Raw genomic sequence first — 14,074 nt, forward strand, 5'->3', positions numbered from 1 at the left:
ATACGAATTTTGTATATACGGGAATAATTTAAGAATGCCGCCAAAAGTTTGCAAGGCAACCAATAAAATCTAAATCAACTTCTTTATGCAAGAAAAAAGTTTACACAATAGCAAAAAAAACTTAAAACCCTAAAGAACGATACATGTTATGCCCAGAAATATCTAAAAACTATGTAAATAGACTTATTTATTATGCAAATACACACAATGTGATCTTTCCAATGTTACGAGTAAACGACACACCTGATTGGCAACATCTATGAGTGTAAGATCAAATGATGACCGATGGACCGACCGCCGACTACACCGACTACATGGTCATTGGCATGGCCACGAGCAGCCAATCAGCCACCAACATCGCACAGACTGGCGGACGACAAAGGCGCACGCTGACAGTCGTATTAATAATTTTACACGAACACATACGCACATATACCAATGTTTGCGTTGTACATATGTACATACATTCATAGTCATAAATTTCATTACGAATAGCCCACAACGAAGCGTGTGTTTGCGAAGCTTGTGTGGGACGTTTGCCGACTGATCGACTAGCAGACTTCCCACCTGTTGCCATTGCAGCAGATAACTCAACCGGGAGGGCAAACGCGGCGCGGCATAGTTCTCGTACCTATGTAGTCGCACGCCAAATGCAGGCTTCTTCAACAAATTACTTGCCAAACACAAAGTGGTTGTAATATCCGGGCGCGATGGTACAAAGTATGACAAAACTGATAACAAAAACAAAACAACAACACATATGTATAAGAGGCATAATAGTCGGCAGCACAGGGTATGCATAAGAAATCCGCAAATCTGAGGCTAAACACAACTACTTCGGCAAACAGGTCGCGGCTGCAAGTTAAACAGAGAGATTATCAGCAGCTAGCTGCCAGCAAGCTAGCAAGCCAAGCGCGGCACCAATCAACCAACTGCTTTTTCAGTTGTTACCAGCAATCTATTGTATGCCGGCGCTGCGCAGCGACGCAGACGCATGATCACATAATCATCAGTGACGGCGACCGCAGCCGCAGCCGCAACCGCCATAGTGGCCACAACAGTCACAAGGTATTAAATAATGTCCAGCTAAAGAGCGTCTGGTGGCAGCAAATGAAGACGCATACCGTAACAGCAGTTGTTGGACGGTGGTCTTGAAAGTTGAATAGCTGCCTGCATGTGTGCATGTTCGCTTTTCACTTGCAGATGGGAAATATCACGTTGCCTCTTGGTAGCAACTCGTACTCTTTTCTGGTTTAAATCATTTTCGAATTTGTTATTTTTTGTTTTTATATATTTTGGTTTCAATTTTCGATATTCGCAGTCACACGCTCAGGCGTTCCGCACTCGGTGTCGCGCTGCAAAAGACTCAATGCAATTCCGCGTCCAAAAAAGCGGAGCGCTGCCTTGAGGGACGTCATATCGGTTGGAAGTGCGTGACCGTCGTCACAGATGGCGATATTAACCAAGTAAATGGGACTGGTTTAACAAGTGTACGATTGCCAGACAACACGACAAGTGTATCCACAAGTTGTTTCTTTGTGTCTGTCCCAAATGGCATGATCAGTTGAAGTATCGGTCGGTACATTTGCACTTGCGAGGCGAAAGGAAGCATTAAAATTAAGTGCGCAAGCGACTGTGTGTCACCGAAAGAGTGGATTGTTTTACAAGTGCTGTCGGCGAAATCTAAAAATTTCCGTTGTCAACTAGTTAAAAATATATTTAGATTTTAAATTCACGGATAGACCAAAAAATAATTTCTGTGGGACCAAGTTGGGTAACTGAAGCTCAGTAAGTCTTCTTTTTCTGCTTTGGTGTAGATACCGCTTACGCGATTATAGCCGAGTTTATAATAGCGCGGCAGTGGTTCTTCCTTTTCGCTGTTTGGCTCTAATTGGAGATTCTAAGTGTAGCCAGGTCAAGAGTTATTCTGCGTTAGACTTCAAGACTGACCATTGTTTGATTGACGACGGGAGATATTTCGTTTTGTCTTCGTTCACTACCAGACCCATTGGCTTTGCTTCCTTATCCAGTTTGGAAAAATCACGTACGCCAGCAGCTGTACACTCTTCTAGAAGATTGCACCTTTTCTATTCAGCTGTGCAGCTTCAATTATTTTCTCCAAGAGTAGATAGAGAGTCGCCTTGTCTGAAAGGTCTTACCCGATCCTGACGGAGATTTGGGCGTTGATCAACCTCAGTTTACATAGCCTTATTTGTTTTGCGGGAATATCAAATTCAGATATCGCGGCATAAAGGCAGCTTCTTTTCGTGCTGTCAGAAGAAGCTTTGAAATCGACGAATATGTGGTGTGTGTCGATCCCTTTACGCATCTTTTCCAAGATTTCACGCATGGTGAATGCCTGGTTAGTTGTTGATTTTCTAGGCCTAAGGTCACACTGATGAGGTCCAAACAGTTTGTCGACGTTGGGTTTTAATCTTTCACACAGTACGCTCCCAGGAATATAAGTATGCAATATTGAGGAGGGTTACCCCACGGTAGAGGGCGCAGATTGTGTGGTCTCCCTTTTTGTGGATCGGGCAGAGCACACTTAAATTCTAATCGTAAACACGTAAAGCAGCCTTAGCGGATACAAAATAGTGAAATTGAACCGATGTTTTCAATATTAGTTTTATCCATTAAAATAAATGAGTAATAGAAACGAGTATACAAATACAAAAAAAAAGACTCTTGATATGACGCACTCTAATAACTACGTTTGCATAGTTCGAACTATGCTCTAATAGCTTTATTGTTCCAGTGTAGATTTGTACGACAAATCCTCATATTAAGTATAGTCATATTATGTCCTTGTGTATTTGGCACTATACACTCATCGAGACACTCTGAGTTCACATTCATCGTTCCATCATAATGAAACAACACCTTGTCCATACTATAAATGAAACTTATGAGCCAAGACACTCAAATCGAATCGAAGTGCACTAGTCCTGTACTACATAATAACGAGTTTTGAAACGTTACACGTTCTAATTTCATTGCTTTGCTCTAACATTTTCCGTAATTCTATAGCTACATGGGTGTTTGAATGTAGTGCACTTATGGATATGAGTTCGGATTGTCATCTTGCGATATTTCAATTAGACCCAACAAGCAACATTTACAAATTAGTGGCATCCTGGAATTGGCCGAAACGCAATTGCATCTTTTGTACTGCTCCCATTGTGCCAAGAGCAAGCTTGGATGTAAACATACCGTTGTAATTATGTGCGTGTGTAAGTACATGCGGATGGGAGTACAATGTGCCGGATACACCAACTGCCATGACGATAAGAAACGACTACAAATGATGTACGTCCGCGGAGCGCACAGCTACACACACACTTGAATACTAACAACACCATGGTGTGTGTGTGTGTGTGTGCGTATACAGCCTTCATGACAACGAGGATTTACGGCGCATTATTAAGATGTCACTGCTAGATGTCGAGTGGTGGCATGTAGCGCACTGGGAATAGAGCCGAAAGCACACCAATATATAGGTGTATGCGCAGCCCACACAGCCCAACGCACAAGCCACAAAACAGCGATTGCAACTCAGTCAACATCAACATCACTGGGAAGTTAGCCGCATTAGACAGCCCACATGGTTTAGGCCAGCAGACGATATGACAAACATGTTGCTGCAACCAAGCGGGCCAACAGTGCAGCGACAAAATGCATCCATCAATGCGCTGCCGCCGTCTGTCGCTTGGCCTCACGCACTATCCGCCTGTCTGACTGTTTGTTCGTTTGCCCGCCGCCGTTCAAATCGGTCGCTTGCATTTGGAGGCGTGCGCGCCGATTGCTGTGACTCTTGTCTTCGGTCTCTATTGTTTGTCATTTGTTGCTATTGCCTTTACTTTACTAACAATCATTGTTTTTGGGTTAAATTTTGTTGTGTTCGTTTTTGGCTTTGTTGTCACTGTTGTTTTGCTCGAAAATTGTTAACGCAACGCCAGTCAAATGTTTACTCAATGCAGAAGCCAACTAAATAGCACTTGGACTATGGCTGCGGCTACGGCTACGGAATTGCCTGCCTCAATATTCATGGCTGCATTTTTATTTTTCTTCTATTTACTTATTTCGCATTTCTGTTTTTGGTTTTATTTGCTTCGTTACTGGTTTGGAATTCGTGTAAACAACGTGAGTGGCAGGCGGGCAATAGGTACCTAATAAAAGCACACAATATTGCATCTAAACACACATTCTTAAAGATACTAAAAATACAAAAAATACAAATAAATAAATAAGCAAACTGCAGATCACCGAAATGCTGTATAAAGTTTGTGTAAACTTTGAGATTGTTTTGGGGCTGTGGTCGCATTCGTGAGCGTCAGCACGAGTACTTGTCCATGCTTTTTGGGGTTTATATGCTTGAAGTGTTGGGCAAAATCGCTGCATGCATACATAAATAAGTAAATATAAACTAAAAGACAACTATGTGTGTTTATGGTTCAGTTTGTGCTCGTTTATTATGTGCATTTACACAGCTCCCAAGTGCATTGCTCTTGCTCGGCCCATTCGGGGAATTGGTGCATGTGCGCCTGCGTGCGTCTATCATCAGCCCACTCAAGCGCTTGGGCTGGAGAAAACGGGTGGCAGCAGAGAAGAAAGCAGTGCGAAGAAGAAATCTGAGGGTTCAGCTTTGGTCGAAGGTGGGCTAAGGTATCTTCTTAACACGCCAAATAACAATGTCAGTCTGCATTACACAAAGCAACGGGACTTTAATTTATTTGGTTAAGTTAAGTATTTGCAGATCTTTGGAAAGTTAAAAAGAATATAACACAGCCCAAAAGACACGAAGTATTAGGAGGAAAGGTAGTTTTAGTGTTGCAACAACTTCATGTGGGATTTGAACTCAAAGTAAAAAACAAAAAAGAAAGAACGGTTGCACCGAAGATACAATCCTCTATACAAATACAAAAGGATTCTTACAAAATTTCTGCTCGCTCATTTTTATTGCAGATAGTGACTGGATATGAATAATTTCAACGGAGATTACACTGTTGTCTTCGACCATAATCCATGCCAAATTTAGAAAAAATATCTCGCACTTTATTCCGATCGTTCAGTTTTTGTTGTACTATAGTTGTCCGGTACCGGCCGTTCCGACAAACGAGCAGCTTCTTGGTGGGAAAAGAACGGCTGAAAATTTTAAGATCGATATCTCAAAAATTGAGGGACTATTTCGTATATATACACGGATACACGACGGGCACGACTAGATCGATTTAGCTCTGCACGCTGGTCAAAAGAAATGCACTATAATTTTAAATCGATATCTCAAATAGTTCTTGAGTTACAGGGCTCCTAAGTGTAGACTCTCAGTTTTATCAGCTCAGTTTGGGTATCTTTGCTTGGATTACTCGGTAAAAAATACCTAGCCCGACCACTATCAAATTTTGCATGTTCTGTACACATTTAGTTCTCTCTGCAATGAAACATTATAAATTTGGTCATCTCCGATTAAGGCTCCAGAGTGCCCTCATTTTGGCCGGACCAAGACTCTAATAGATGTTTCAACCAGTTTATTGATCTCAAAAGCCAAAAATCGACTTTTATTTGGTCAACAACGACCAAAATTTTTGGTAAAATTCAACTTTTTTTGTAATTTTTTCGAACGTGACAACATCAAAAGTGAGATTCGATTAAGGTTTTATTCAGAAGACCGGAATCATTACAGCAGTGGATAACTTTTTTTTAGTAATTTTTGCCATCCAAGATCGCGGATAACACAAATATTTCAAATTTCTGTGTTCAAAATATTTTACTATATAGAATTATGAAACAATTGATTCCGTAGTTTTTTGTTTAATTCCCAAACATCTCGCTTCACAAGGTGCGTCCATAAAGTAGTAAATACAAAAGTAGCAAAAATATCTCAACGTCAACAACAAACTAATTTTGACACATTTTTGGCAACTGAGCTGTTATCAGTCTTACTAAATAGTTTGAGAGAAATTTTATCTGAGTTGAGCATTTTTCCGTCACTCACTAACAAATATTGCTATAAAGCGGGACTTTCACTATTAAATAATTAAAAATAAAATAATTAAAAAGTACACAGAAAAATAATTGTAAAAGTATAGCGCCAAAAAAAGTAGGCAAAAAGGAGTATATTTTTTTATTGTAAATTTCTCTTTGAAATTTCTTACAGTCAAGTATTCATACGTCTACTGTGTCTCATTAGTATAATATTGCGTGGTGCACTTGGAGACTTCGAATTCGAAATCGCACAATCCAAGCAAACTTGGTCAATTACCTTGGAATGAGTATTGTAATTATTGTGTATAATTATTACTTGAAGGAAAACGCCAGGAAATCGGCCATAAAAATGCAAATCCTGGCACTGCAAGGCATTTATAAAGACCATATATAAGAATATGTGCACATTTTTGAAGTGAAAAGAGTTGGCCACGAAAACTGCAATAACTGTATATATGTATGTATGTATGTGTGATATGTGATTAACAAAACAATTTAAATTCCGAAACATTTAAATAAAGAAGAGAAGCAGCTAATTAAATAAAGTCATTAAGAAAGGGCAGACAAGTAAATTCAAACAATTAATAGCAGTTAGCAAAGCAGGTCAGCATATCGTAGTTAAAAAAGTGAGCGCGCGCAACGCCAAAGCACGAGTGCTTTGAATTCGTAAAAAGCGGGAAGCGCTTTTATTTAAAAAATGCGCACAAGCGCTTGGTAAAAAAGCCACAAAACGAATAACAAAGAAAAAAGAACTGATGTCATATCATAAGCCACAACCACGGGTTTGAAACACTCCTACAATTTGCTTTGATTTGGAGTTGTATGCGCGCCCTGGGAGAAATTTGCAACAAGAAAAACATTTTTAGGTTCTATATGATTTATAATATTAACGTATAATTCACGCATAAATCTATTTTATTGATCACCTTTTTTGAAAAAATTCCAATTTTTGGATTTAAAGATATGTCGAGTTTAGAATTTTTTTTTTTAATTTTTACTGAGTCGATTTAAAAAAATGTATTGAGCCAATCGGTACAATTCTTTAAGAACTTTCAAAATGGGCACCTTCTGCGTCGATGCAGCTCTGCCAGCGCGATTTCCAAGCATTGAAGGCATCACGAAAGGTATTCTCCGGAATAGCCCTAAGAGCCGAGGTGCATACTGCTAGGCTCCCCTTTGTTATCTCAAAAGGCTTGCCTTTCATCGGCCTTTTCAGGCAAGGAAACAAAAAAGTCCAAGAAATATCACAACAATGCAGTCTCGAGAATTGGATAAATATATAGAGTATAAATCCAAAAGTACCAGTCGCCAGAATTTCCTGGTGGCAATTTTGTATGTGCATAAAAATGTATTTTTAGTACAATTGCATTTGCTTTATTACTGCAAAAACAATTGCTTTTTTGCTACAACAAAAACAATTGCAATATGTAGACACATATTGTGTAAGCCTAGACCATGTACTGCAAGTGCCAAGGGGCGTTTGTGGCGTGCGCATACGAATGCTTACATTTGCAATTTATTTGGCACTAAAAACCACGTTACGAATGCCAACGGCGGTTTCGAATTTCTATGGTTATTAACTGCGATAGCGCCAACAGCTGTTGGCCATTAAACTGATCGCTGACGACAGCGATAACGCTTGCGTTCGCGGCCTAGAGTTAGAGCCTAACAGTAAGTACATGACTGGTGCTAGCGATCGTAGCGTACACTCGTGCGACGTCGCACAGCAGAACGGCGACAATGATGGCGCGTGCGGCAGCGCTAGCGGAGAGCGTAACGAACGGCACTACCAGAAGCAACGGTGGGAAACCATTGGACCTACATATGTAGGCAATAGAGCCATAACGCGTCATAAGGAGAAAGTGAGCGAAAAGAATGAAGTGCTTTTTCATTTAGTTTTTTGCTTAAAAATTTCGAGTTTTGCTGCGTTAATAGCTGAAAGCTGAAACTTCTCATTATAACACGCGACTACAGGCACTTGTCGCTATAAATTGTTGGTGGGTGGCTTACTCACCGTATGTGAAGCGCCAGGGTGCCGACACTCTCGATGGTCGGTTTTTAAAAAAAGAGTAGGCAATCAGTGAACCAACAAACAGCTGACGCTGATATGACGTCAGCAATCAAGACAAACCATCGCAGACGCAGCGGCTATTTTCGCCACCGCAGCGCGGCACTAGCTGAAGGTATGCATGTATGAATCTACACGTGTATGTATGTTTATAGTATGATCATATTACGAAATCGTGGCCGCAAAGAAATGGAATTTGTATATGTTTTAAGTTGATCATCATAAACGAGGAATTCAGCGAACCTAAACAAATTTATGGTTGCGTTCGTCACAAAAAAAAAAAAAAAAAAAAAAAAAAAAAAAAATTTTGGTGAGGATTGGTAATCTTAAGGAGGCTGCATACATTTAAAAAAGTGTTACTTTACAAAATGAATATTTGTATGAATACTTGTATGAACACTTGTGGTTTTGGCGACCAATGAAGCTCTATTATTTGATATGCTCTCCGCGTTTGTCCCGCTTTACATTCCACTTATGTATTACATATTTGCATATGAATGTAAATAAATTAGGCAATTCGCTTATAAAAAGAGTTTACGAAAGAGCGAAGCTTAATTTTCGCTCAAAAGCATATTTTAGTTATGATTTTTTCAACCGCGGAACGTTTAAGATGAAATATCTTCGATTGAAATTTAACACCACTGCAAATCAATTTTCCCTATCAGCTACTTTGCTTCCGCTTACAGCGATTTCATTTCGATTTTCTCGTTGTGTGTGGCATGGCAATCGCAGAATGTCGGAAATTAAGTTCTTGCAATTAGCGGAACCCGATGTTTCAACATGGTAGTGCCGTGTATGTATGTATGTTCATGTACGCTTGCTTTCGAGCAACTGGCGAACGGAAATCTACTGCCACTGGGAGCATGTAGCATTAAATGCTTAAATAGGAAAAGGTGAAAAGATAGACTTGCAGAAATGGCTGTGTATGTACAGTTGCGAGCATTAAAATAGTAGTGGCTATTGACAAAAATAGTTTCCCTTTAAATTTTGTTTCTTTTATGGTATTGAAGTTGATTATTATTCTAGTTATATTCTCTGTAGTGTAACGGTCCTGTTATRCACAACAATAAGTGCGAAACACTTACCGTTACTTTTTTACAGCTAATTATATTGTGATATCTGTTTTTATGAGCGAGCATTAAAATAGTGAACGGTGAGCTGATTGGACACAGATTATTTTTACTTAAAAATATTAAATTTTATCAATCAAAAAGTAAGTTTCTTGTTATTTTATTTATTATCTAATGAAAAAAGCTCATGTACATATGACTGTGCATATTTTAGTGGGCTCGACGTCTGAAATTCGCCAAAGAACACTTACCTTGACCGAAGGAGAAGTGGCGCAACATATTGTGGACAGACGAGTCGAAAGTGGTTTTATACGGCAGTAAAGGGTCCCGTCAGTATGTAAGACGCCCCTCCTAATAAAGAGTTCGACCCCAGGTTTACCACAAAAACTTTGAAGCATGTCGGTTCGAGTATCATGGTTTGGGGCTGTTTTTCTTAAAGAGGTGTAGGCCCAATATAGGCATATGTGAATATATTGCAGAACATTATGATGCCATTTGCTGAAGATGACATGCCGCTGAAATGGATATTTCAGCAGGATAATGACCCGAAATATACCAGTAGGGTGGCAAAGAAGTGCTTTCAGGTCAATGGAATTGAGGTCACGGATTGGCCAGCTCAATCCCCTGACCTCAATCCCATTGAAAACCTTTGGGCAGACGTTAAGAAAGCCGTATGGGATGACAAACCCAAAAATAACAATGAGTTGTGGACCGTAGTGCAGCAAGCATGGCAGAACATACCACTAAAAAGATGCCAGAGTCTCGTAGATTCTGTGAAGAGGTGGTGTATTGCTGTTATTAAAAATCATGGCCATGCTACCAAGTACTAATATCTCGTAAAAAAATCCTTCAGTTAAAAAAAAAACAATTATGACTTTACTACTATTTTACTGCTCCCATCTAATTTGTGAATAAATATATCTTACACCCATTCAAATTAAAATATTTGTATTAATAAACGTAGCCAGGAAAATATGATAAACTTTTCCATTTCAATTGATGTCAAAATTGTTTACAATTTTCCATAACTCACAGGTATGTAAAACTCTAACACCCACTACTATTTCACTGCTCGCAGCTGTACATATGTATGTATAAATATGTGTATGACAATTTTTACTATTAATGACCTCTTCTTTTCATTTAAAGTGAATTTTTGCTTTCAATAATTTTACTTTTCCTCAAATATGCGCTATAAAAATTATTTATATAAAAACATATATGTACCATCATATGATTACGTGATAAACTCAGGGAGTTTTCTGGCGTGGAGAAGCTCATCATTAAAATCCTTCAGCCGTCCAATGGCGTAACGTTTTATGCACTAAAATTTGCTATAGTCTAGCGCATTTATGTTACCTTCATGAAGGCATACAATTTGAATTTAGCAATAAATTGTATAATGCTCTCTAAAGGGCGCACAAGTGTATATTATAGCAAAAATAATAAAAGTAAAATATACAATGTACATCCAAATGTTTTTTTATACGGTAGATGCGTTCCTCAGAAATCCGTGTAAAAAGAAACCGTGGAAAAAAGAGTTGGGTGTACAAAGCTCAGCCATTCGAAGGAATGTGGCATGTAACATTTTTCCTGAATTGTGGACTAACCCAATAATCTATGGTTTTATATTGATCAATTCAATATTCAACCAATATTATTGATGAATATTACAATTCTCAGTCATCTAACGGAAGCTCAAGAAATGCGTTATTTTTGCATGCCTGGACCACAGGGAAAAGGTATTGAATCAATAAATTTAAGCGGGTCTGCAAAGCGTTGGATATGTTTCCTAAAAAACTATATATTTTGAGCATAATTTTACTAAAAAGCGTGTACAATTCTTGTAAGAAATCATATACACATTTATGTATGTATGACTAAGGCAAACGTATGTTCTTACTTATACATATACATATGTACATATGTATGTGAAGTTCCACTCGGTTGTGGTAACCACAACGGATTATATGCCTTAAATGGTATTATTTTAAATCCACTTGTCTTTCTAATTTTTTTTTTTTTTTTTTTTTTTTTTTTTTTTTTTTACTTTTTTTTTTTTTTTTTTTTTTTTTCTTACACTTGGCTGCAGCACCAGATGTTCGTAATTTAATTTACACATCAGAGCGGAAACGCAACTTAGCTGAAGCAGCACAGGCGACAGAAACGTGGCGCTACTAAAAATTGAAGAACATTTCTGGCTTCATGCTGTCAAAGGATGAGTTCGGGCGATAGACATTATCATTTGTAAGTGTGCAGGTATATATAGTAAAAGAGAATGTGTGGGAGGGAAGTCACCATATGTTGTAGTTTCTGAGTGACTTCACTGTAGTCAGAAGTGTGGTAGTCACATACTTATTAGTTCCTTTCGTACTAGACGAATTTCTGGTGGTAATGAACTGACACTTATAAATTTTAAAACGTTTTAGTTTTACAAAATAAATTAGTCAATTCAAGTCAAAAGTTAAGAGCGGTACTTAATTTTAGGTCCTTTGGGAACTGCCAGTGATATTGCAGGAGTGTTAGTATGTATAACACATAATAAGTATTATCGATACATAATTTTGAAAGTGTTACAAACATATTCAAACATACACAAACACAAATAGTGATATGTGAATATACATATGTACATATATACGTGAATATTACTTATGTACTCTTGTATGCTTCTAAGCTCTCGTCCTAAACCAGACAATTGCTTAACATCACACATGCATATGACATAAAGCGTGTATTTACATGAAATTACTTTGAAAACAAATTTATGCAATGGCACACTAGTCCCTTTGGTAGGTGCCTCTGTCAACAGAATAGCAATTTGTCGTTCGTTTAAAGCAAACGATGTCACACATTTGAGTTTCAAATCAATTTATGCTGATGAAATGGAGTATTGATAAATAATTCATTTGCGCCTATATTAAAGAGAGATGAAGTTAATATTATTTTCCGTTCCCACGACAGACGGGTCTAAGTAAACGGAACGGTTCTGGAGTTTTATCCGGCCAAAGACTGGCTACTCGGCACCATGTCTCGAAATTACTTCAGAAATATTTTTGGAGGTACAACAACAAACACATTAACATTTCGATGAATGCTTGGTGATGAAAACAAGAAATTGGATTGGTTTCCTTTTTGCATGCATCAAAAATTAATAAATTTTTTTAAGCGTTTTTCCAAAAACTCGTCGCACATCTACAGATATCTAAAGTGGTTGTACAATTTATTATATTGTTTTATATTTGAAGAAAAATTCGATTTTTTCATTAAAAAGTTCAACATGCAAATTTTTATGTTTAATAGAATTGGTCTTTGTATAAAATTATACAAGGTACGTTCCAAAGTAAGTAAGTGGTGGCTCCATCTATATGTCGACTGGTGCGTTAGAATCTGCTATCATTATCGATTGTCCGTGAGAATTTCATGAGATTTCATCGATTGGAAGTGAAGTTATTGCGTTTAAGTGTCCGTATGTTTGTGTTATCGGTGCGAAAATTAGCTTCGAACAAAGAGCCAACATTAAATTTTGTTTTAAAACTGGTAAACTTTTAGCGAAAAGTTTCAATTGATGAAACAAGTTTATGGCGATGATTGCCTATTCCGTAGCAGAGTGCACGAGTGACAACGCCAAAAATTGCTCAGAATCCAACATTCGAAGGACATAATTGTGACCGATTATTTGACCAAAAATCACATTTTAACCATTAACCACTCCCCGTGTTCACCTGATATGGCATGCGACTTCGAGCTAAAATACTCCTTTGACATGATTTTGGACCGTGCAAAAAGCTGTATTGAAGCAGGAGTCTTTTGAATAAAATAAATTGATTGTTTTTTTAGTCCTGTTTACTTTGGAATGCACCTTGCAATAATTAAAAGAATTCTTGACACCAAAAATAATTTTTTAATTTTTAAGCCCTAAGCAGGTAAAAGCAAGTTTGCCACGAAATTTGTAAGACCCACAACAATATTGGTCCCTTTTTACTTTTTGAGACATCAATCAGAATTTAATGTTCTTTTGTGTTTGTCCAATATATCACTCGTTTTCTTAATATAAAACATCAAACAATATATCATATTTAAAAACACCTTATTTTTTAAAATTTCGAATTCACGTATCCAAATATTTAATTTTTTTTTTTTAAAATACATTTCATTTGCAATCTATTTTAGTAAATAAGAAGCAAATTTGATAACAAAACCATAATTTGACTAATATTTTTGATCTCCATTTGAATAATATACAATATAACAATATGCTCTAAATACAATGTTTATATTAAAAATTTTATTATACATTTAATATCGTAGTGACGTATTTAATTAAACATTTACTTAATTCCTACATGGGAGATGTAGAACAACATCATTACTATCATATAATAACATGACTGCCAAAGGATTGTCATGGTAACTTATTCTGTGCAAATATGCTGAACTAAATCTTTTAATTTCATCTTTAACAAAAAATATCGAAATTCTAGAAAGATACCAAACGAAAACTCTAAGATTGATTACAAACGCGCCTTGGTTCATAACAAATAAAGCCATTCATTCAGACCTGATTTTATAATATGAGAGCCAGAAAAAGTTCGCATTGCTTCCACCGAATATGCTTTGAAGGACATTGCTACGGAGTCTACAGTAAATCAGGAAATTAAAACCAGAATTTCAATCGCAGTAGTTACGCCATTTTCTACTTGGAAATCCGTTAGGTGCAAACCAATTTATGGCAAATGTGAGTTCCGTCCTTATACTACGGTTCAAGTCTGTTTCCTCGAATTGATAACACTACAATTAAAACATTATTACGTTTGCATAAATATGTTTTTAATCATTTTAGTTATTTTTCCGCATTTTATTTAATTGAAAAATAAATACTCATATTTTGCACTAGTTTTTTACAAATTTCAATGTCTATTCAAGGTGAACACTTTCGGAACAGAAACAT

General features: G+C 37.3%; 1 protein-coding gene across 1 annotated transcript in view; it reads right to left on the minus strand.

Annotated features, from left to right (window-relative positions):
* LOC108973007 (3-hydroxy-3-methylglutaryl-coenzyme A reductase) overlaps positions 1–14,074 on the minus strand; it is a 51,863-nt gene that overhangs the window by 36,788 nt on the left and 1,001 nt on the right. The window lies entirely within an intron of this gene.

The sequence above is a fragment of the Bactrocera latifrons genome, unplaced genomic scaffold (genome assembly GCF_001853355.1).
Source record: "Bactrocera latifrons isolate USDA-ARS-PBARC rearing strain unplaced genomic scaffold, ASM185335v1 scaffold_11, whole genome shotgun sequence".
In the NCBI taxonomy this organism is placed as follows: domain Eukaryota; kingdom Metazoa; phylum Arthropoda; class Insecta; order Diptera; family Tephritidae; genus Bactrocera; species Bactrocera latifrons.